Genomic DNA, 26,050 nt, shown 5'->3' on the forward strand with positions numbered 1-26,050 from the left:
GGTCGACCTTCTGCGCCTCTTCGTCCCCCTTTCGGACTTCATCTTCATTTCGGTAAAATATTGACTTCGGCTTTTGTTTTGTCCAATTCCGAGAATATTTCCTGTATAACTTTTCTGAAATACAAAAACAACAGTAAACATGGAACTGGCACTGTGGCATCTTGTTAATAGGTTAGTGCTGAAAATCATGTAAAAGTGTGTAAACAAAACATATATGAATTGGTGTAAAACAAGCATGGAACATCAAACATTATAGAGACGTTTGAGACGTATCAGTTCCCAAGGGCGGCATAGATTTACTTGGAATTTAGATTTCTACACAATATGGTGAATATCTAGTCAAGTTTCATTCTCTTAGGGTGGAGCCTAAATTAGGTGCACCCATAGATTTGAGCTAATACACATCTTATTATGGGTCTTAGAGCCAGTTTCATGATATAGGAATCATTAAGATAGAAATGTCTCACCATAGCAATTAGTTCATTGGTCCCCTACATAAACCCCTCTAATGCAACTCAAAATATTGGAAAACGATTTCTGTCATTCCGTCCCTTCCAACCCTCATCATTACATCAAAGTGCGGACCAAAGATAAATGATAATGCTCTAAGAGCTTTCTGAGCTATGAGAAAATCGATACCTACTAGTTAGAAGCAAAAAATAACCTAAGGATCGCGACTAAAAGAAATATGATAAACTAAAACGCATAAAAGAGTGGATAGAACTCCCCCAAATTTGGGTGTTGATGTAGGTCTTTAGGCAATGGGTTTCATCAACTAATCGTCACTAGTGTTCCTGATCTTCACCAAGGTTGCGTGCAACTTCCTGTTGACTTCAACTTGCTCTTCCCACTTGCACTACAAAAACCTGGAGTATCTATGACGGAATAGATCTGACGTTTGAGAAATCCGTCAGCGAATGTCATTTTTCGTTACTGTATCGTGTTTTCGCAACACAGATCGCATTTTCTGCCGCTCGGCCCCAAAAAATCGTGACGGGTGGCCTCTAAACGTGAATGATTGTCCAAAACCGCCTTGTAACTCTTAAGTTTTTCCTCCATAATTTCAATGATCTCCATGCAAATCGCTGAGTTTGTTTGCATGTTCCTGATGTAGTTTGTGTTCACCCCCTCTTCGTAGTCCTGGAAAAATTTAATATGACTGCGAGAGCCAGAGGAGATCTTTTATTCATCAACAATTTTTCGGTGAAGGAGCTTAATTCGTGCTTGAAGATCCGGGTTGGCCAAGCCCCTGAATTTAGGTTCATCGGCTTCCCTCGTCCTCTATGCTCCATCTTCAGATTGAGTCCTCTAGACGTCATTGTCCCTAAGGTCTTCTTCTTCCCTTTGCAGCTGACTCCTCTCGGTGGGGAGCTCCACCACGAGGACCTGGTGGGTGCACATGGGAATCCTCCCATTGTGGTGCTCCACCATGAAGACATGACTAATTGTAGAGATGGAATCTGAAAAACAGGGATATAAAACAAGGTTCGCTCTAAAATACACGATGCGATATTAGATCAACATATAGGGGTATATATTGAAAAATTTTAGGGTAAGACAAAGCGCTGGAGTCGAAACGGGGGTGAAACGGACTTTGGAAGGTCAAAAGAGCCCTGGTGGCACGCCCAGCAGAGGGGGGCGCGCCACCTGGCCTCTTTTGTTCTTCGGGACTCTATTTTGTCCAAATCTTTCGCTGCACGCTTTTATTTTCCAAAAATAATGACTTTCCTAAAAGATGAAGATATTTCGAGATCGTTACGTACCCAAAACTTGTGTTTTATTGATTTCTGATATATGATAGGGGATATTTCTTTGTGATTATGACCTCGGGACTCTAGAGATTTAACTCCTCAACCTTTCTATCAAACTTTTGACATGGAATATAATGTTTAAGACATTGCCTATTAACAACATGAGGTCTAACGTTGTAGTCTCCATGAATACGGATGGCTCCAGAGCGGTAGACCTCCTGCACAACCAATTGACATTGCCACTTTGATGCTAACTTCCCTACATAAAACTTGAAACGAGATTTGAATAACAACACTTGATCTCCTACTTTGAATTCCTTTCTCTTTATTTGTCTATCATGCCAAATCTTAACTTTTTCTTTAAACAACCTATTACTTTCATAGGCTTCATTCCTCCATTCATCTAAGAAGTTCAGGTCTAGGATTCTTTTCTCTCCAGCAGTTTTGAAGTCAAAGTTGAGTTGTTTAATAGGCCATCCAGCTTTATGTTCTAACTCTACTGGGAGGTGACATGCTTTATCGTAAACCATTTTATAAGGGGACATACCCATAGGATTTTAAAAGCAGTTCTCTAAGCCCACAAAGCATCATTAATTTTGGTTGGCCAATCAGAGCTAGCTCTATTGATTGTCTTTTCTAAAATGAGTTTGATTTTCCTGTTACTTAGTTCAACTTGACCACTAGTTTGAGGGTGATATGGGGATGCTACTCTATGATTGACACCATACTTAGCTGAGGTGTTCCTGAAGACTCCATGCAAAAAAATAAGAACCACCATCAGTAACTAAAAATCTAGGTACTCCAGACCTGGGAAATATGATATCCTTAAGCATCTTCATTTTTGTAGCATGATCTGCAGTTTTTGTTGGAATTTCTTCCACCCACTTTGTAACATATGCCACTGCAACCAAAATGTGAGTGTGTTTTGTCGTTGATGACGGGAATGGTCCCATGAAGTCAAATCCCCATAGATCAACTGGTTCAACAGGCAGTGAATAGTGCATATGCATTTCATTTCTCTTACCAATGTACCCAACGCGTTGCCACTTGTCACAATCTTTAACATAATTAGCACATTCTTTAAATAAAGTAGGCCAATAAAAATCAGATTTTAATACCTTTGCAGTTGTGCGGTCTATTGCATGATGTCCTTCATAAGGACTATCATGACAATCCTTTATGATAGCATGCTTCTCAAATTCAGGCACACAAACATCTAATAATACCATCTACACTTTTCTTATAAAAGAATGGATCATCCCAAAAGTAGTGTCTAAGAACAGAGAAGAATTTTTTTCTTGGTTGGTAAGTGGAGTGAGGTGGCATAACATTCTCAACAATGAATTTAGCATAATCGAACCATAGGGAGGCTAATCTAGCACTATATACATTAATATTTCCTAGTTTTTCATTGGCAAAGCTATCATTAATGGGAATATGATCCACCGAAATATTTTCCATTCTAGATAAATTATCAGCTACTGAATTGACCTTACCTTTTCTATCTACAATGTGTAAGTCAAATTCTTGTAGCAAGAGTACCCATCTAATAAGTCTAGTCTTAGCATCTTTCTTGTTCATAAGATATTTAATAGCAGAGTGATCAAGATTGTACTATGACTTCAGAATCTACAATATGAGGTCTAAATTTATCACATTCAAAAATAACAGCTAGGAATTCTTTTTCAGTGGTAGTATAGTCCTTTGGATGTCATCAAGTGTTTTACTAGCATAGTATATGACATTCAGTTTCTTATCAACCCTTTGGCCTAGGACAACACCTACATCATAATCACTAGCATCACACATGATTTCCAATTAGGAGGACGAATTATATGAGCACTTATCAAAGCATTCTTTTAGACATTAAAAGACTCTACACAATCATCATTAAATAAGAATGGAACATAGTTTTGCAAAAGATTAGTTAATGGCTTTGGTATATTGGAGAAGTCTTTGATATATCTTCTATAAAGACTTGCATGTTCAAGAAAACTTCTTATATCTTTAATATCCTGCGGCTATGGTAGATTCTCTATGACTTCTATCTTAGCGCACTCCACTTCAATGCCTCTTCCTGAAACTCGGTGTCCAAAAACAAAACCTTTTGTCACCATCAAATGGAACTTTTCCCATTTTAGGACTAAGTGTTGGTCCTCACAATGCTGCAAAACTTTGTTAAGATTGAACAAGCAATTATTGAAAGATGTTCCATACATAGAAAATTCCTCCATGAATACTTTCATAATTTTCTCAATATAATCAGCAAATATAGAATTCATACATCTTTAAAAAGTATCGAGCATTGCACAAACCGAATGGAAATACTACACAAAATGTATACCACTAGGAAATATGACATATGGAGTTTCGAATGAAATATTTTTGTAATATATTTTATATTAATTGTCCATATCGATCATCTAGAGATTTGCGGAAGATGAATTAATAAACCTGACTGAGGGAGTACATCAAACTTCCATGAACGTATCATTTATTATCCTGAAGTATACATATAGTATCTATTACCCTAGACATTGAAAAAGGGTCGGCCAATAGGCATACATCGATGGCAACAAAAATAAGAAAAGGAATTCAACAATTAGGCACATCACTCTTGATCTCTCACTACTAACGAGCTCAACCATGTAATTATCAAGGCAAAATGATTGAAAAAGCCTTCCTTCCTTCCATGCAGACAAGGTCAGTAAGATTATTCTAGGAAAAATTATACTTCACACGTATCTTGTTTCTCAGAATATGGTGTGTAGTATTGGAATGATCCAGCCATAGAGCACCGGCATTCTTGAGCATGGGGACAAGCTCGCCACCAAGGTGTCGGGACATGACCTTGTGGGTCCCACCAAAAAGCTTCCCGCTGATGAACACACCCATCACGGAGGGTCCACTCCCAAGCATCTTGAGGAGCGCTCGCTACATCTCCTTGCCCGTAGGGTCTTGGTCTAGATCGTGCACCAGGGCATTGACACCAAGCTGGTCACTAAAGAGACGCTCCACAGTGTGGCACATGCAATCAGAACTCAAGGTGAAGACCACGACTGCACGCTCAGATGCAAGGTTCATAACACGGTCCATCTGCCTGTCTAGCTAATGTGTGTAATGTACCTGCACAAGCCTAGAATCAAGTTTGGCTTCGAAAGTTGGACAATTGTGAGCTCATGAGTAGCTAACTGAGTCTCTGTGCAAGGAGACTTGGGATGTGTTGGTAGCATGGAGAAGTGCTTCCTTTTATAGAGGTACAAAGGTCATGGTTTCCATAAATTGGGCTGAGGGTCCAAAGGAAGTGTTTCGAACATGACAGATTGCAAGCCCGCAATCTAGATCTATCCAACACCATTGTACAGTGAAAAAAAATAGTGTTGCAAGGAATCTACATGGATCTCACATAGAACGTGATGTTTGACTTTGATCGACTAGAATGTAACTAATGGAAGGTTGTACACAGTCGTCATAGCATATGGTTTTGGGTCCAGGCTAAAACAAGCAAGTGGCCCTGCCACTGGTGTGAAATAGTTGATATGGATGGAGATCAGTCCTGGATAATATTTGCATCGAACCGCCTTTTGATCAATAGGCCCCAAAGCATATAAATTGGAATTTTTTTGGGTTGACCTCTCGGACACAGATGCATTGATTTAGCTGGTTAAGCTTGAATTATAGTTCACTTTTTGTATTTTCGGACGGCAATTCAAACGTCGAGAAAATAGCCCTTTCGACCTCTGCCCTCATCCTCCCGTGGGCGATTCGGGCGGCACTCCAACTGCAACACCACAGCCCATCACGATGCATGTCTTTCACCAACAAGAGTGTTTAACAGCAATGTTAATGTAAGGAAGAACACATGGCAGACAAAAAGGGTGACTGCAAAGACATATAATTTCTTGTGTTGTAAGAGAAGATGTTATATGTGTACTTAGAATACAAAAGAAAAATAAATTATCATGTTACACAAACTTCTATTTTCCTTAGTGTACGATTTATGTCTACTGCCTGCAGGATGCACTTAGCAATAGATAGTTCTTTTAGTGGTCATTTGAGGAATAAAATGTTCTCTTATTTTGCATGTTTGTGTGCTAAAGAGACTCATGTGTAATTTTTTTTTGAGGGAATCATGTGTGTAAAAAATTATAACAGCATTAATGTTATAAAACTATGCTCTTTCAAATAACATAATATTAACTAAGTTTGTGTTCAATAAAGTTGCTAAAGAAATCGTCCGCGTGAACCACTGTGCTAGTTTGTGGAGTAATATGTGAATATCTTCTCACATGTATGGTCATCCATACCATCCTTGACTAGTTGCAGGTACAGTGAAAACAGGACACCAGAAGATATCCAATGAACGATAAAATCATAAAAGGGAGGTATAAAACAGAGAATCTGCTCACATAAATAAGACATGCGTTCAAGAATTGTCCGTTAAAAAAATCATCAGCTGTCTACATAGATTTACAACTGATGCTATCTACTATTGCAAAAATACTAGCACAATTATGGAGAAAAGGTGTCAGCGACGACATTAACTGTGTTGGCACTTGGCAGCGAAGGGGATTCATCACCGGCATAGCACGGCTAATACTTTTCCAGGAACCAATTCCGACCAGCTCATCGAGTTGGTTTCCGAGGAACCGGTGCCGAGTCGCCTCAATTTCAGAATAGCATCCACAGAGCTCCTCTCATCACTTATCTGTCGGCACAGAATAAAGTCCAACTTGCTGCCTGCTTCCATCATCGACATGGCGTTATCAAATAGTATGAGGCGCCGTGATGCCAAGATCCAATGACGGTGCAATCCTTTGCTTTTCCCTTCAAAATTCTCCCTCTTGCACCAAAAGTTGAATAAAAGAGATGCAGCAGAACAGACACACAGTTGTTGCCTGTATGATGGTGCGGGTATCAGCAGAAAGTAAGATGTTTATCTGAATTTTTTTCTTCTATTTCTTCATTTCTGGTACATGACGCATGTACAGACTGCGGCACGCACAAAGGATTTGGAATCTATTATTGGGATAGATATATATGCTTGTCTTGTACATCTGCTCTGATATGATAGTGATCACCTGGAAAGGAAACGAGAAGAAATCGGGAAGAATGAAAAAACTAGCGCTGCGTAGAGCCATCTTCAGAGCTCAGGAATCTTATGATTCTTCGTTAATTGCTTGGCTCCTCGCCTTCTCAGGGGGTATTCTTGGCTCCTGCAATAGAACGCATAGCGATTAGCTCTTCAGATTAAATCTTTTCAGTATATAGTGGCAAATTTAATGCTAAATTTAGCGAATATTGAAAACGATTGAATCCGTTGAATTTATTGTAAAACGGAGTTGAAATTGACTCCCACATAAGATAAGGTAACAGTTTGTGTAATATGACAACTTTTTATTTTGTATTCCAAGCACAACTTGAGTGGTGTATGAATTTTGAGAACAATATTGAATGAACCACCCAAATCAGCAAAGGGAAAACTTCAATGGAGCAGGTGCGCAGAGCGCACCTTCACATTTTTTCACTTTGTCTTTTTTTATCTTCCAAATTATGTAATATTTTGAGTTGATTTTTTTGCAGGTCATTCAAAAATAACAAATAGAATGGAGGAAAAATAGTTCGGAATTTTTTTGTGCAAATTTAAATTTTAAATTATTTAAAATTCAAAATATATTCTTGAAAAACATATATAGATAATGACATAAAAAATCCAAAATATTTTTCCCGCATTCCATTTGTTATGCTTAAGTGATCTGCAAATTTTCAAGTTCAAACAATGTGTGGTGTGAGAGATACAAAAATGAGAAATTGTTTGAGAGGGGTAAAAAAGAACTTGCACGGATCTTGATGCAACACCGACGGTGTGGATACGGGTGCTCACCAAGCACCTGCTCTAAAAGTGCACTCTCGATCAGCAAATTGCATACAGGATTCACTGAATAAGGTGGAACATGGAAACACACAAAACGTGAAAAGAACATGGACATATAAAATATGTGATATGTTAGGAGTATCTGATGATTGTCATGAGATGCTTTGTTATCATTCAACTGGAATAAACACACTAGATCTCCCACTTCCACAAATAGTATAAGATCCACTTACGTGCCTTCACGAAATCTTTGGAGTCGGTTAGTAATCCTCTTGGGGATCATAGTTGTACTCACCAATTTGTACTCAAATTTCTTCTCATGGACAAGTTCATCCTATGTTATTGTGTTGACCACACATGTTGTCGATTGGTCCCCAAATGCTCGCTCGGTGGTCTTATTGGCTATGTCCCGAGCCTCAAGGAACTGGACTCGATTGTACCTTGGTTGAGGGTTAGGGGTGGGTGTTTTAGGGTCAGACCTACACAAATATAGGGACTATAACAGCTATATAGCATACTACAGTGGTCCTTCTCCACATAGTAGCAGTTTTAGGGTAAACTAATGTGGCTTCTAGCGTTCTAGGTGACATGCTATATAAGTAGTATATATAGTTTATCCTACCCAGGTAATGAAGGTAGAAACTAATGGACTGACATCCCATACCGTAGATGTAGCAGGATCAATATGGATAGTGTCGAATCGTATACCTTTTTACTGCAAGCTGATGAGGTGCTCAGGAGAAAATAATGCTACACTTACAGACTAGATGGTTACGGAATTTGTTTATACGCTCATGTGTGTATCAGTTAGCATCTGCCGGAGATTTGTATGGACTAATATCAAGCGTTTCATCAAATCATTTAGCCGCACGATGTGTCCTTATGAAAATTTTGTAGAAGGGAAGTTTTAAGTGTAGAATTATTGCTCGAGAGATGTCATAGCCCTTTGTGTGGATGTGCATATAGTTGAGAACATGGGGAAATTTACTTGGAGGCATGCTTCACTGCGCCCCCTCCACCAAACTCAAACACGTAAAGTGGTAGAATATTAGGCAATTTTTGAGTGAGTTTAATTACCGAAAGCAACATTACAGAAGCACTAGCATACTTAATCATACACATTAGAGTATGCACATGCGCCAGATCTGAACATGAAACAAGTAGCAGTGTAAGATAAGAGAGGAAAATCACATATATCGCGACCGGGATGGTTGCTCCAGCAGCACCACCACCACCATGGCCATCGTTGATGGCGCCCATGGTGTAGTTGGATTTATTGAGGAAGCAGTCGAACTAGCGAAGAAGAACACGAATAGTAGTGAGCAGTCACGCTGAGACGCTCCCCAAAAACCTTATCGCTCGCCTTCCGGTGGAGGATCTTAATGGACGGAATTTCGGAGGCCTGCTCTCCCAGACGGCTATGCACGCAGCCGTCGGGACGAGGATGACTAGAGAGTAGCACATCAAAAGGGAATTTTTCGTGAGAGAGAGAGAGACAACAAGAATCAGTCACTCCAGATCTGTTATGTCTCCTGGTATAGTCTGGGAGGAGAGCCGACCGATCACGCTGCCACCTGTAGGAAGTCAGGGACACGCGGCGAGCATGCACACGCATGGTCAACATGTACCCAGCTCAGTTGGTGCACCAAGAAAATATATAGGCTTCCACAAAAGGTGTTTCGAACTCGAACTCAAGTCACGAAACGCGACGGGACGCGCGTGCGTGCGATGCATGGTGAGGCGAGGCGGGCGGCGGAAGAGGAGGACGAGTGCGCGAGGGCTCCTTACTTGGAAGGACTAGAAGAGCAGCCCTTATAAACCACTCAAACTCCCTCCACTAGCAATGTGGGACTACATTTTGTCCCCCAAGGTTGTCCCCAAGCTGCCAACGTGATGGGCCTGGAGATTTCAGAAATTGTAGGCTATATGGGCTGCCTTACTTGATGCAACCCATCTACAACCAACAATCCTCCACTAGATCTCAGATGAACATCAGATGTCACATTAGTTTCATTTGATGTGAAATATACCTGCACTTCAGTGGAGACTATTAATTTGAACTTTCAGCTAGGCAAGGAGCTACGCTTGACTACAAATGAACAATGGACTATGCCTTATATTGTCAGACTTGTGCAGCAAGTTTAACTCAATGCCGGCGCGGTACTAGGACACCATAGCCTTCCCCTCGGCTGGAGTTTATAAGTCATACTCCTCGGCCCTTCATGAGCTTACTAGAGATTCACCCAAATCTTCCACACTGTAACCAACAACGTCACTCATATAGGTGTGTTCTTCAAAGATCGCCCTGTAGGACAGTGTCTTCGCTCGTCAAGAGCTGCAAAGAACACATTAAGACATTGTCAACCTGCCTTACAGTAACTATGAGAGAATTTTGCACCTGCAGCGGAGTGGGAGTATATAGATTTTCTCTCAACTCAGTTGCTCCAGTTTGTTTTCCCAGGCCCTAATTCACGGGATCTCCGATCACATAGGTTGGGTTACCCCCTCGGCAACTCACGTGGGTCTCAAATCCATCTCCCTCGATGTAAGGTCTATCAAGTTTCTTGATAGTCCTTTTGTGAAAGGATGTGCCAGATTCTTAGCTGTTTGGACATAATATCACTCTAGAGTTTTTCAGTTTTATGACAGACTTTAATCTCCTCTTGACATGTTTGGAAATTTTCATATTATCCTTAGAATTTTTCACTTTGACAATCACAGTTTGATTATCACAGTTCATGAGGATCGCCGGTATTGGTTTTTCAACCATAGGCAAGTCCGTCAAGAGCTCACGAAGCCATTCCGCTTCAATAGTAGTTGTACCTAATGATGTGAGTTCTGCTTCCATAGTTGACCTCGTTAAGATGGTCTGCTTGCAAAACTTCCAGGAAACAGCACCAGCACCAAGAGTGAAAACATATCCACTTGTGGACCTCATCTCATTAGCATCTGAAATCCAAATGGAATCACTATACCCTTCAAGTCCTCCTGGATACCTGGTATAATGAATTCCATAGATCATGGTTCCCTTTAGATAGCGCATCACTCTCTCAAGAGCATGCGAATGTTCATCTCCTCGGTTGGCCCCAAACCGGCTAAGTTTGCACACAACAAATGAGATATGAGGCCTCATAGCGCAAGCTAAATACATAAGTGAACCAATGATTTGAGAGAATCTCAATTGATCTCTAGTTTCCTTTTCATTCTTTCAAAGCAAGACACTAGGATCATAAGGTGTGGGAGAAGATTTGCAATCAACATAGCCAAATCTGCTCAAAACCTTCTCAACATAATGAGATTGCACAAGTCTAATCTCATTATTCCCATCTCTCAATAACTTGATGTTTAATATAACATCAGCTTCACCAAGATCTTTCATCTCGAAACACTGAGATAAGAAGGTTTTGACCTCCTCAATCACTTTGAGACTTGTCCCAAAAATTAGTATGTCGTCCACATACAAACATAGTGTTGGAGATATGCCCAAGAGGCAATAATAAATTGGTTATTATATATCTTTGTGTTTATGATAAATGTTTATATACCATGCTATAATTGTATTGACCGAAACATTGATACATGTGTGTTATGTAAACAACAAGAAGTCCCTAGTAAAGCCTCTTGTATAACTAGCTTGTTGATTAATAGATGATCATCGTTTCGTGATCATGAACATTGGATGTTATTAATGACAAGGTTATATCATTATGTGAATGATGTAATGGACACACCCAATTAAGCGTAGCATAAGATCACGTCATTAAGTTCATTTGCTATAAGCTTTCGATACATAGTTACCAAGTCCTTTCGACCATGAGATCATATAAATCAGTTATGCCGGAAGGGTACTTTGATTACATCAAACGCCACTGCGTAAATGGGTGGTTATAAAGGTGGGATTAGGTATCCGGAAAGTATAAGCTTGAGGCATATGGATCAACAGTGGGATTTGTCCATCCCGATAACGGATAGATATACTCTGGGCCCTCTCGGTGGAATGTCGTCTAATTAGCTTGCAAGCATATGAATGGTTCATAAGAGACCACATACCACGGTACGAGTAAAGAGTACTTGTCAGGAGACGAGGTTGAACAAGGTATCGTAATACCGATGATCAAACCTCGGACAAGTAATATATCGTGAGACAAAGGGAATCGGTATCGTATGTAAATGGTTCGTTCGATCACTAAGTCATCGTTGAATATGTGGGAGCCATTATGGATCTCCAGATACCGCTATTGGTTATTGGTCGGAGAGAAGTCTCAACCATGTCTGCATAGTTCGCGAACCGTAGGGTGACACACTTAAGGTTTGATGTCGTTTTAAGTAGATATGGAATATGGAATGGAGCTCGAATGTTGTTCGGAGTCTCGGATGGGATCCGAGACATCACGAGGAGGTTCGGAATGGTCCGAAGAATAAGATTCATATATGGGAAGTCATTTTCCGGGGTTCGGAAAAAGTCCGGTGTTTTGACCGGAGCTTCTAGAAGGTTCTGGAAGGACCGGAATAGTCCGGAATATTATGGAAGGTTCCGGAAGTGTCCGGGACGACCTGGGATGTCTAAGGAAGTCCGGAGGGTTCCATAATAGGTGCAACCACGTTGCCTTAAGGGAAAAGGAGTCTTTCCTTAATGCAATTTCGGAATTGGCAAAAGAGTCCGAGTAGGACTAGGTTTTCGGAACCGGAAACCTATCGGAACTCAGTCAAACTTGGGGGCAGGTTTTTGGACGACCCAAGGGGCTTGGCCACCTATTTAAAGAGGCCAAGGGGCACCCCAAGGGCACCACAAGTCGCAGCCCTAGCTCCCCAAGTCGCAGCACCACCCTGCGCCCAAACCCTAGCTATTCCCTCCTCCTTCTTCTCCCGCAGCGCTTGCGGCGAAGCCCTGCCGGAGATCTCCACCACCACCGTCACCACGCCGTCGTGCTGCCGGGATTCCGAGGAGGATCTACTACTTCCGCTTCCCGCTGGAACGGGGAGAAGGACATCGTCTTCATCAACACCGAACGTGTGACCGAGTACGGAGGTGCTGCCCGATTGTGGCACCGTCAAGATCAAGATCTTCTACGCGCTTTTGCAAGCGGCAAGTGATCGTCTACATCCACCCCGAGATCTAATCCCGTTAAGCTTTGCGAATCTTCGAGGGTTAGTCTCATCATCTCCTCGTTGCTACCGTCTACTAGATTAGATCTTGGCTTGGTTTTCGTTCTTGCGGTAGGAAAATTTTTGTTTTCTATGCTACGAATCCCATCAGTGGTATCAGAGCCGTGTCTATGCATAGATTGGTTGCACGAGTAGAACACAATTGTTTTGTGGGCGTTGATGCTTTTGTTGTCTTTAGTTCGTGTACTTTGCATCTTGCGGCATAGTGGGATGAAGCGGCTCGGGCTAACTTTACATGACCGCGTTCATGAGACTTGCCCCACGTTCGACATGCAACTTGTATTGCATAAGTGGCTTTGCGGGTGTCTGTCTCTCCCACTATAGTGAAGATCCAATTTACTCTTTCTATTGACAACATTAGTATCACCGTTGTGGTTCATGTTCGTAGGTAGATTGGATCTTATGCGAAAACCCTAAACCACGTAAAATATGCAAACCAATTAGAGGCGTCTAACTTGTTTTTGCAGGGTTTGGTGATGTGATATGGCCATAATGTGATGATGTATATGTATGAGATGATCATTATTGTATTGTGGCAACCGGCAGGAGCCTTATGGTTGTCTTTAAATTTCATGTTGAGTAGTATTTCAAAGTAGTTGTAATAGTTGCTACATGGAGGACAATCATGAAGACGGCGCCATTGACCTTGGTGCTACGCCGACGATGATGGAGATCATGCTCTTTGATGATGGAGGATCATGTCCGTGCTTTGGAGATGAAGATCAAAGGCGCAAAGACAAAAGGGCCATATCATATCACATATGAATTGCATGTGATGTTAATCCTTTTTATGCATCTTATATTGCTTAGATCGCGACGGTAGCATTATAAGATGATCCCTCCCACTAAATATCAAGATAATAAAGTGTTCATCCTTAGTATGCACCGTTGCTAAGACTTGTCGTTTCGAAGCATCTCGTGATGATCGGGTGTGATAGATTCTACATGTGCATACAACGGGTACAAGCCAGTTTTGTACACGCGGGTACTAAGGTTGCCTTGACGAGCCTAGCATGTACAGACATGGTCTCGGAACACGGGATACCGAAAGGTAGAGCATGAGTCATATGATTGATATGATGAACACTTGGGGTGTTCGCCATTGAAATTACATCTTGTTCGTGATGATCGGGCTTGGTGTGGTGGATTTGGTTTGTGTGATCACTAAGACAATGCGAGGGAGATATTGTTTTGAGTGGGAGTTCACCTAGTTTTTAATTTTGTTAAATTAAAATTTGAACTCAATTTGTCATAAACCTAGCCTAAACTATTGCAAATAATTGTTGAGGATCATGGCGTCCCCATCAATCAATTTTAACCAGTTCCTAGAGAAAGAAAAGCTTAAAAGCAATGGTAGCAACTTCACCGACTGGTTCCGTCATGTGAGGATCTTCCTCAATGGCGGAAATCTGCAATATGTGCTTGATGCACCGCTAGGTCCTACACCACCTCCTGTAGTATCCGAGGAAGAAAAAAATGTTTTCGAAGCTCGGGCTAAAGTGTACTCTCAAGTTCAGTGTGCCATCCTATGCAGCCTAGAGGCAGAGCTCCAAAAGCGTTTTGAGCACCACGACCCTTGTGATATGATGCGTGAGCTCAAAGTTATCTTTGAAACTCATGCGGCCGTGGAAATCTATGAGGCCTCGAAGCAGTTCTTTGGCTGCATGATGGAAGAGGGCAGCTCCGTTAGTGAGCACATGTTCGCTATGTCCGGACATGCGAGGAAGCTCAGTGACTTGGGGATTGTGATCCCTAACCAGCTGGGTATTCATCGTGTTCTCCAATCACTGCCACCAAGTTACAAGAACTTTGTGATGAACTAAAATATGCAGAACATGAACAAGGAGTTACCTGAACTCTTCTCCATGCTGAAATCTGCTGAGTTTGAGATACAGAAAGAGCACCAAGTTCAAGAAACAGGGCAAACCTAAGAAGGACCTCAAGAAGGGTGGCAAGAAAGCTGCCGCTCATCCTGAGAAGCCTAAGGGTGGCCCTAAACCTGATACTGACTGCTATTACTGCAATGGGAAGGGGCACTGGAAGCGGAATTGCTCCAAGTATCTGGCTGATCTGAAGAGCGGCCTTGTCAAGAAGAAGAAAGGTATATCTGATATACATGTTATAGATGTTTATCTCACTGGTTCTCGTACTAGTGCCTGGGTATTTGATACTGGTTCGGTTGCTCACATTTGTAACTCGAAACAGGAACTACGGAATAAACGAAGCCTAGCGAGGGATGAAGTGACGATGCGCGTTGGAAATGGATCCAAGGTCGATGTGATCGCTGTCGGCACGCTCCCTCTACATCTACCATCGGGATTAGTTTTAGACCTTAATAATTGTTATTTGGTTCCTGCGTTGAGCATGAACATTATATCTGGATCGTGTTTAATGCAAGACGGTTATTCATTCAAGTCTGAGAATAATGGTTGTTCTATTTTTATGAATAATATCTTTTATGGTCATGCACCTGAGAAGAATGGTTTATTTCTATTAAATCTCGATAGTAGCGATACACATGTTCATAACATTGATGCTAAACGAATTAAATTGAATGATAATTCTACTTATATGTGGCACTGTCGTCTTGGTCATATTGGAGTGAAACGCATGAAGAAACTCCATGCAGATGGACTACTTGAGTCACTTGACTTTCAGTCACTTGACAGATGCGAAGCATGTCTAATGGGAAAAATGACTAAGACTCCATTTTCTGGTATTATGGAGCGAGCTACAAACTTATTGGAAATCATACATACAGATGTGTGCGGACCAATGAGTGTAGCCTCGCGTGGTGGTTATCGTTATGTTCTAACCTTCACAGATGATCTGAGTAGATACGGGTATATCTATTTCATGAAACATAAATCCGAGACTTTCCAGAAGTTCAAGGAATTCCAAAGTGAAGTAGAAAATCAACGTAACAAGAAGATCAAGTTTCTGCGTTCTGATCGCGGAGGCGAATATCTGAGTTATGAGTTTGGCATGCATTTAAAGAAATGCGGAATACTTTCACAGTTGACACCGCCGGGAACACCACAGCGCAATGGTGTGTCCGAACGTCGTAATCGAACTCTTTTAGATATGGTTCGTTCTATGATGTCTCTTACTGATTTGCCGTTATCATTTTGGGGTTATGCATTAGAGACAGCAGCATTCACTTTAAATAGGGCACCATCGAAATACGTTGCAACGACACCGTATGAATTATGGTTTAATAAGAAACCTAAGCTGTCGTTCCTTAAAGTTTGGGGTTGCGAAGCCTACGTAAAAAAGTTACAACCGGACAAGCTAGAACCCAAAGCGGAGAAATGCGTCTTCATAGGATACCCTAAGGAAACTATAGGGTATACTTTCTATCAAAGATCCGAAGGCAAAATATTTGTTGCTAAGAACGGAACCTTTCTTGAGAAAGAATTTCTCACTAAAGAAGTGACTGGAAGAAAAGTAGAACTCGACGAGGTTACTGAACCTTCTCTTGTTGATCAGAGTAGCGCAGTACCGGAAGATGTTCCTGTGCCGCCCGCACCGATAACAGAGGAAGCTAATGATAATGATCATGAAACTTCGAGCGAGGTAGCTACTGAACCTCGCAGGTCGACAAGAGAACGTACCACTCCTGATTGGTATGATCCTTGTCTAAATCTCATGATTGTGGACAACAATGATGAGGACCCTGCAACGTATGAAGAAGCGATGATGAGCCCAGATTCCAACAAATGGCAAGAAGCCATGAAATCCGAAATGGGATCCATGTATGATAACAAAGTATGGACTTTGGTAGATCTACCTGATAGCCGCAAGGCTGTTGAGAATAAATGGATCTTCAAGAGAAAAACAGATGCTGACGGTAATGTTACTGTCTATAAAGCTCGACTTGTCGCAAAGGGTTTCCGACAAATTCAAGGTGTTGACTACGATGAGACTTTCTCACCTGTAGCGAAGCTAAAGTCTGTGAGGATTTTGTTAGCAATAGCTGCATTTTTCGATTATGAGATTTGGCAGATGGATGTCAAAACGGCGTTCCTTAATGGTGACATTGAGGAAGAGTTGTATATGGTACAACCCAAAGGTTTTGTCGATCCTAAAAATGCTGACATGGTATGCAAACTTCAGCGTTCCATTTATGGACTGAAGCAAGCATCCAGGAGTTGGAACCGACGCTTTGATAAGGTGATCAAAGACTTCGGGTTTATACAGTGCCATGGAGAGGCCTGTATTTACAAGAAAGTGAGTGGGAGCTCTGTAGCATTCCTGATATTATATGTAGATGACATATTATTGATTGGGAATGATATAGAACTATTAAGCAGTGTAAAAGGTTATTTGAATAAGTGTTTTTCAATGAAGGACCTTGGTGAAGCAGCGTACATTTTAGGCATCAAGATTTATCGAGATAGATCAAGACGCCTAATAGGGCTTTCACAGAGTACATACCTGGACAAGATTCTAAAGAAGTTTAGAATGGATGAAAGTAAGAAAGGATTCTTACCGATGTTGCCAGGTAAGGTCTTGAGCAAGACTCAAGGTCCAGCTACAGCAGAAGAAAGAGAGAGGATGAATCAGATCCCCTATGCCTCGGCAGTAGGCTCTATCATGTATGCCATGCTGTGTACTAGACCGGATATAGCACATGCTGTTAGTTTGACTAGCAGATATCAAAGTGATCCAGGAATGGAACACTGGACAGCGGTCAAGAATATCCTGAAGTACTTGAAAAGAACTAAGGATATGTTTCTTTGTTATGGCGGTGACCAAGAGCTCGTTGTAACAAGTTACACCGATGCAAGTTGGAACACTGATCCTGATGACTCTAAGTCTCAGTCTGGGTACGTGTTTATATTGAATGGTGCTGCAGTAAGCTGGTGCAGCTCCAAGCAGTGCACGGTGGCGAAGTCTTCAACAGAATCGGAATACATAGCGGCTTCGGAGGCTTCATCAGAAGCGGTATGGATGAAGAGGTTCATTGTTGAGCTCGGTGTGGTTCCTAGTGCATTGGACCCACTAGTCATTTATTGTGATAACATGGGTGCCATCGCCAATGCACAAGAACCAAGGTCACACAAGAAGCTGAAGCATATCAAGCTGCGTTTTCATTCGATTCGCGAGTACATCGAAGATGGAGAAGTAAAGATTTGCAAAGTACACACTGACCTGAATGTAGCAGATCCGTTGACTAAAGCTCTCCCTAGGGAAAAGCATGACCAACACCAGAATGCCATGGGTGTTAGGTACCTTACTATGTAATCTAGATTATTGACTCTAGTGTAAGTGGGAGACTGTTGGAGATATGCCCAAGAGGCAATAATAAATTGGTTATTATATATCTTTGTGTTTATGATAAATGTTTATATACCATGCTATAATTGTATTGACCGAAACATTGATACATGTGTGTTATGTAAACAACAAGAAGTCCCTAGTAAAGCCTCTTGTATAACTAGCTTGTTGATTAATAGATGATCATCGTTTCGTGATCATGAACATTGGATGTTATTAATGACAAGGTTATATCATTATGTGAATGATGTAATGGACACACCCAATTAAGCGTAGCATAAGATCACGTCATTAAGTTCATTTGCTATAAGCTTTCGATACATAGTTACCAAGTCCTTTCGACCATGAGATCATATAAATCAGTTATGCCGGAAGGGTACTTTGATTACATCAAACGCCACTGCGTAAATGGGTGGTTATAAAGGTGGGATTAGGTATTCGGAAAGTATAAGCTTGAGGCATATGGATCAACAGTGGGATTTGTCCATCCCGATGACGGATAGATATACTCTGGGCCCTCTCGGTGGAATGTCGTCTAATTAGCTTGCAAGCATATGAATGGTTCATAAGAGACCACATACCACGGTACGAGTAAAGAGTACTTGTCAGGAGATGAGGTTGAACAAGGTATCGTGATACCGATGATCAAACCTCGGACAAGTAATATATCGTGAGACAAAGGGAATCGGTATCGTATGTAAATGGTTCGTTCGATCACTAAGTCATCGTTGAATATGTGGGAGCCATTATGGATCTCCAGATCCCTCTATTGGTTATTGGTCGGAGAGAAGTCTCAACCATGTCTGCATAGTTCGCGAACCGTAGGGTGACACACTTAAGGTTTGATGTCGTTTTAAGTAGATATGGAATATGGAATGGAGCTCGAATGTTGTTCGGAGTCTCGGATGGGATCCGAGACATCACGAGGAGGTTCGGAATGGTCCGAAGAATAATATTCATATATGGGAAGTATTTTCCGGGGTTCGGAAAAAGTCCGGTGTTTTGACCGGAGCTTCTAGAAGGTTCTGGAAGGACCGGAATAGTCCGGAATATTATGGAAGGTTCCGGAAGTGTCCGGGACGACCCGGGATGTCTAAGGAAGTCCGCAGGGTTCCATAATAGGTGCAACCACGTTGCCTTAAGGGAAAAGGAGTCTTTCCTTAATGCAATTTCGGAATTGGCAAAAGAGTCCGAGTAGGACTAGGTTTTCGGAACCGGAAACCTATCGGAACTCAGTCAAACTTGGGGGCAGGTTTTTGGACGACCCAAGGGGCTTGGCCACCTATTTAAAGAGGCCAAGGGGCACCCCAAGGGCACCACAAGTCGCAGCCCTAGCTCCCCAAGTCGCAGCACCACCCTGCGCCCAAACCCTAGCTATTCCCTCCTCCTTCTTCTCCCGCAGCGCTTGCGGCGAAGCCCTGTCGGAGATCTCCACCACCACCGCCACCACGCCGTCGTGCTGCCGGGATTCCGAGGAGGATCTACTACTTCCGCTGCCCGCTGGAACGGGGAGAAGGACGTCGTCTTCATCAACACCGAACGTGTGACCGAGTACGGAGGTGCTGCCCGATTGTGGCACCGTCAAGATCAAGATCTTCTACGCGCTTTTGCAAGCGGCAAGTAATCGTCTACATCCACCCCGAGATCTAATCTCGTTAAGCTTTGCGAATCTTCGAGGGTTAGTCTCATCATCTCCTCGTTGCTACCGTCTACTAGATTAGATCTTGGCTTGGTTTTCGTTCTTGCGGTAGGAAATTTTTTGTTTTCTATGCTACGAATCCCATCACATAGGACAACTCCCTCACCCCCACCATGGCGGTAGTATACACATTTGTCGGATTCATTAGCAACAAAGCCCACAGATTTCAAAGTTCTTTCAAACTTCTCATGCCATTGTTTGGGAGCTTGTTTGAGATCATAAAAAGATTTCCTTAATTTATTTCTTTCTTGAGCTTCCAGTACGAAACCATCAGGCTCTTCCATGTAAATTTCCTCGTCCAACTCTCCATTTAGGAAAGCCGTCTTAATGTCCATTTTATGAATGAGAAGACCGTGTGAGGCAGCCAATGACAGTAATACTCGAATGGTGGTCAATCTCGCCACGGGTGAGTATGTATCAAAGAAATCTTCACCTTCCTTTTGGGTATAGCCTTTAGCTATAAGCCGACCTTTGTACTTTTCAATAGTACCATCAGCTCAAAGCTTCTTCTTAAATACCCATTTACATCCTCCATAAGGACGCTTAGTTAACTCCCATGTTCAATTAGCCAAGATGGAATCCATCTCGCTTTGAACCGCTTCCTTCCAGTAGTATGCATCAGGAGATGCGAGAGCTTCTGAAATGGTAGTGGGAGTATCATCCACAAGATACACAATAAAGTCATTACCCAAAGACTTTGCAGTCCTTTGTCTCTTCCTCCTTATGGGAGCTTCATGGTCATCCTCATCAAAATCTAAACTCTCATCATCAGATTCATCACCAAACTCCATAGGAGTTTCATGTATTGGATCAGATTCCCAACTAGACATGACATGCATATCTCTCATAGGAAATATATCCTCAAAGAATGTACCATCTCTTGACTCAAAGATGGTGCCAACATTCATGGCATCGACTCCATATTTCACCACAATAAATCTATAAGCAATGCTATGGGTAGCATAGCTAAGAAAGACACAGTCCACGGTTTTTGGTCCAAGCTTTCGCTTCTTGTGTATTGTGAAATTCACTTTAGCCAAAAAAAAAAACCCAAGTTCCTAGGTAGGAGAGTGTTGGCCTTTTGTTTTCCCAATCCTCATATGGGGTAATCTCTTTATTGTTGGTTGGAACACGGACATGACACGATGTCAATATAGCCTCCCCCACCATTCCTTGGATAAACCCAAAACATCTAACATGGTGTTAACCAAATCTCTTAGAGTACGGTTTTTTCCTTTCCGCAATCCCATTGGATTGTGGGAAATTGGGATACGTACTCTCATGGATTATACCATGTTCCGCATAGAATAAATTGAACTCATTAGAAAAGTACTTTCCACCACAATCGGACCGAACCCTTTTTATCTTTCTTTCAAGTTGATTCTATACTTTAGCTTTATAGATTTTGAAGAAATCAAGAGCATCTTTAGTTCTCAGGAGATGCACATAACAATACCTAGTGGAATCATTAATCAAAGTCATGAAATATTTATTTCCACCTCTTGTCAACTCACCATACATCTCAGATAGATCTGAATCTATGAGCTCTACTAGTCCAAGTTTCTTCCATTCACAGGCTTGTGAGGCATGCGAGGCTGCTTTGCGTGCACACAAGCATGACACTTAGAGCCTTTGACAAAGGTGAATTTTGAAATTAAACTTATATCAACATGCGACACACAACCGAAATTAACATGACAAAGTCGTGAATTTCAAACATTGGTCTCATTAACACTAGTGCTTACATGGTTCACAACATTATCACAGAAGTTTTCTAGAGAGGAGCGAAACATTCCTCATATTCGTAACTCTTTCTAGCAAAAGTTCCATACTTAGACAGTACAACTTTATTGGACTCAAACACCAAGTTAAACCCATCTTTCATAAGACGCCACTAACGAGATTCTGCTTGATCTTTCCCGAAGTAAACTTTAGATCTACTGTGCCAAAACCAAGAACAGTAGCATGTAACCCATTTCCCATCATTACTGAGGAACCTCGGTCCTGATAAGAGGTAAACATGGAGATATCAGCACACACATGAACATTAGCACATGTATCAACCCACCATTCCGTGGGCTGAAACACCGAAAGAATAGTATGTAATAAATTACCATACCCTGTAGTTCCTTCCTCTTTGTTGTCAATGAGCATGTTTTCCCCTTCTTTTTGAAGTTGGTAGTCTGGGAGACTCCCTTGTTCTTTCCCTTGGACTTGTGGGCATTTTTCTGCACCATATTGGTAGCAGAACATCCCTCGGTTCCTCCAGTATGTTTGTCTTTTGCCCTAGCCTTCTCCTCAACATCCAGAGAGCCAATGATATACTCAACAGAGAATTCATGCCTCTGATGTTTCAGAGAAGTGGCAAAGTTCCTCCACAAAGGGGGGAGCTTAGCGACAATGCATCCTACGACAAACTTGTCCGGTAGCACACACTTGAGGAGCTCGAGTTCCTTTACCATGATCTGTATCTCGTGAGCCTGTTCCACTACAGATCGGTTCTCAGCCATTCTGTAGTCATTGAACTGCTCCATAGCATGCAGTTCACCTCTGGCATCGACAACACCGAACTTAGAGTCCAGTGCATCCCATAGTTCCTTCCCATTTGGATGTGCAGATAAGCATCAACCAACTTGTCTCCAGGCACACTTAGGACGACACCCACAAAGACTACGGTGGCCTCCCCGAATGCTTTATCCTCATTGGGAGTAAGCGGATCTCTGGGAGTACCTTTCGCATCTCAGTGCACACCCATAGAAGTGAGCCACAAGAGGGTCTTAGTCTGCCATCTCTTGAAATGAGAACCCGTAATTAGGTTCAGTTTGAGCGCAACAGCAAAACTAGATGGTAAAAATTACATAGCATATAAAGTTTTTGGATTGGTAGAATATTAGGCAATTTTAGAGTGAGTTTAATTACCGAAAGCAACATTAGAGAAGCACTAGCATATTTAACGATACATATCAGACTAAGCACATGCGTCCGATCTGAACATGGAACAAGTAGCAGTGCAAGATAAGAGAGGAAAAGCATGTACATCGCGGCTGGGAAGGTCGCTCTTGAAGCAGCACCACCACCATGGCCATTGTTCATGTCGCCCATGGTGTAGTCAGATTTGTCGAGGAAACAGTCGAACTGCCGAAGAAGAACACGGACATCAGTGAGCAGTCGCGCCGAGACGTCCCCAAAAGTCTTATCGCTCGCCTCCCGGTGAAGGATCTCAGCGGACGGGGTTTCGGAGGCTTGCTCTCCCGAACGGCCATGCACGCAGCCGCCGGGGTGGGAAAGACTAGAGAGTAGCACAACCGAAAAAACTTTTTTGTGTGAGAGAGAGATAACAAGAGTCATTCACTCCAGATCTGTTATGTCTCTTGGTATATCCTAGGAGGAGAGTCGAACGACCGCGTTGCCACGTGTAGGAAGCCAGGGACACGCGGCGACCATGCACACAACAAGGTCAACACGTACCTGCAAAAATTTAGGCTTTCACAAAAGGTGTTTTGAACTCGAACTCGACGCTGCCGCGACGCGCGGCGATGCGTTGCAAGGAGGGCGGAGGAGGAGAGGAGTGCTCGAGGGCTCCTTTTCTTGTCACTCACTTGAAAGGACTAGAAGAGCTGCCCTTATAAACCACTCCAACTCCCTCCCAACTAGCAATGTTGGACTAAACTTTGTCCCCCAAGGCTGTCCCCAAGCTGCCAACGTGATGGGTCTTGAGATTTTAGAAATTGTAGGCTACATGGGTTGTATTACTGGGCTGCAACCCATCTACATCCAACATAAAGGTAGTCACCTCTGGAGGTAGTTACATGTCAGTACGCATGTGCAGGGAAGCACCATTATGTAGAAAATGAGGACTCGATTAAGCTAGTCGTTAAGGAGGGGGTTGTTAATTCAAGGAACTCAACACGGATGAAGTCATGCATCATTGTTCCTTGCAACAAGCTTGCATAGAAGGATTCCATCAAAAACTTTGTGCCATGTTCGATAAACTAGCTACAAGATGAAGGCCTACATCATAGGTGTGGAATATGAAAAACAAATCATGATTTGTCAAAAATGTTAGTCCGTGACTTAGATTTTATTATGTGCCGGTAAATCTATGACCCTCCGGATTTCTTCATAGACCTCGTAATAGCTCTTCAATGACGTGCATATGTCTAGTAGTGCAGGTTGTGATTGCCCGAGAAGAAAATGTGTAGTTGGAGATGAAGTGATGATACTAACCAATAACTTGAAGCGTGTCAGTGAAGAAGACCATGCCTAGATGGTGATGACACCGCATATAGGGACACGGTGTAGTACTGGTACCCGAGGACACCTATGAAGGTGACCACATTCAGCAACACTACGGCCCAGTGAAATTATGTATATGTAGCTCGCGAGTCGGTGTAATGACAATTGAGTCCACTGGCAACGTAAGCATCTAGAAATATGCTTTGGCAGCCAGAAGTGAGGAGAAAGGGTGGCAACGCTACTGTCGCTTGTAGCTGCGCTCAACTAGATGTGATCTGTGTGTGCATGGTTAGTTAAACATACTATTGTGCGCATTGAGTAGACCCTGCTGAGATGATGGCATGATGGTTGGAGTGGATGATACCACTCACACCGGAGCCAATTCTATTGTTGTCGAAGCCGCCACTATGTATGCAGCCACGGCTGGTGATGAGAAGGATGCCAGATGTAACATCTCAAAAATTTCAAAACAAAGAAAATTAATTTCCCTATTTCCAAAATTTGGAACCAACAAAAACTTTTATTAAATTAAGTTTGATGCATAGTGATCATGCTTATATGTTGTGATTTGCCATGTTTGTTTGTTGAAATATTTTGAAATGATCTAAAACCCTAAACCTTGCTCCCCTTTTCACCATCCAAGATAAAACAAAATAAAAAGAAAGTAAATTAAAAAAGAAAAAGGCCTATGGAAGCCTATGGCTATTATTGCAAATAATGAGCTAGGCCATGATCTATCTTGTTTAGATGGTTTGAAAAACATCAACCAATCCAACCTATCACTTACCAACTAAAGTCAATGTGAAACAAAATGAAAATAAAAATATGCATAGAGGCATATGTGGCACATAGCCATAATACCAAATCTTGACCTATGACCACATACTTTTCCCAAATGGTTTGAAACCATCACTAAAACTAATATAACCCAAAATGAACCCTAGACCATGCCCAAGTGAAGCAAGTGGAACAAAATAGAAGAATAAGAAAAATGCAAATAGCACCACCTATGTGCTTATGGCCAATTTGGCAAATCTTTCACCTAGGGCATTTTACTTTGTTTCAATAGTTGGATAATGTTACTAAACATATAATAACACTTTTTGAATAAAAAAACTCAAATCAAATCAAATTTGAAATCAATTTGAGCTCACGTATGATAATGGTCAAATCTGCAATTTTTAACAACATACCCACTTTGAGCTCTAGTGTTAAGATATTTTTAAACTAAACATGCTCAACTCTTTGCACCTTATCAAAGACCTCATCAAGGTGAACAACTTTGGTAAAGCACACCCCTGCTAATTCTTTCCCAATTTCAAATTATCAACAAGCAAAGTGGTGACATTGAAACAGATTCTAGATTACCCAAATTATTAAGATTTTCACATATCAATTCCAAAACCCAAACCAATGCCACCATTTGACGCCAAACATTATTTAGAACCCATCCATGCAGAAAGTTGGCCAAAATTCAACACACATGAGACCATGGCATAAGATCCAATTATTTACATAGAGAAAAACTAGGGTACAATCACTATTCCACCAACTAAGTACCTCTCACCTTCTCTTTCTTGAGCTCATCTATAGTGCATTGTACCTCTCACTACCCACCATGACCTCACCTAGTAATGCATGGTCACCATCCCACCAAAACCATGCCCAGATTATTGCATGTGCCACATACATGTTGGACTTAATTTAATTTTACAAACTCTAGTCCTCTCCAACTATGCTAACCTTGTCAAACAATCTTGCCTCACCTCACTTTACCAAGACATGATCTCAGAGACAAAGAAAATACCCACCAACCATCAAGAACATGACCATGCCGAGCCCAAAGTCACCACCATACCAACTCCTTCTCCTCTCCAATCCAGGCCAAGCCACCATGTCCTGGAGACTCACCATTCACTGCTGATGACGCTAGACAAGGTCCCGAGCCAAGAGGAAGCCGACAAGCACTAGAACACGCGAAGCCCAGGTACGCCATGACACGCTAGAGCGCGCACGGCGAGCACCCTGGACGCGCACGAACAC

General features: G+C 42.0%; 1 pseudogene; it reads right to left on the reverse strand.

Annotated features, from left to right (window-relative positions):
- Positions 1–1,308: 1,308 nt before the first annotated feature.
- LOC127303401 (putative glutaredoxin-C14) lies at positions 1,309–4,957 on the reverse strand (annotated as a pseudogene).
- Between the last annotated feature and the right edge of the window lie 21,093 nt (positions 4,958–26,050).

The sequence above is a fragment of the Lolium perenne genome, chromosome 5 (assembly GCF_019359855.2).
Source record: "Lolium perenne isolate Kyuss_39 chromosome 5, Kyuss_2.0, whole genome shotgun sequence".
NCBI lineage: Eukaryota > Viridiplantae > Streptophyta > Magnoliopsida > Poales > Poaceae > Lolium > Lolium perenne.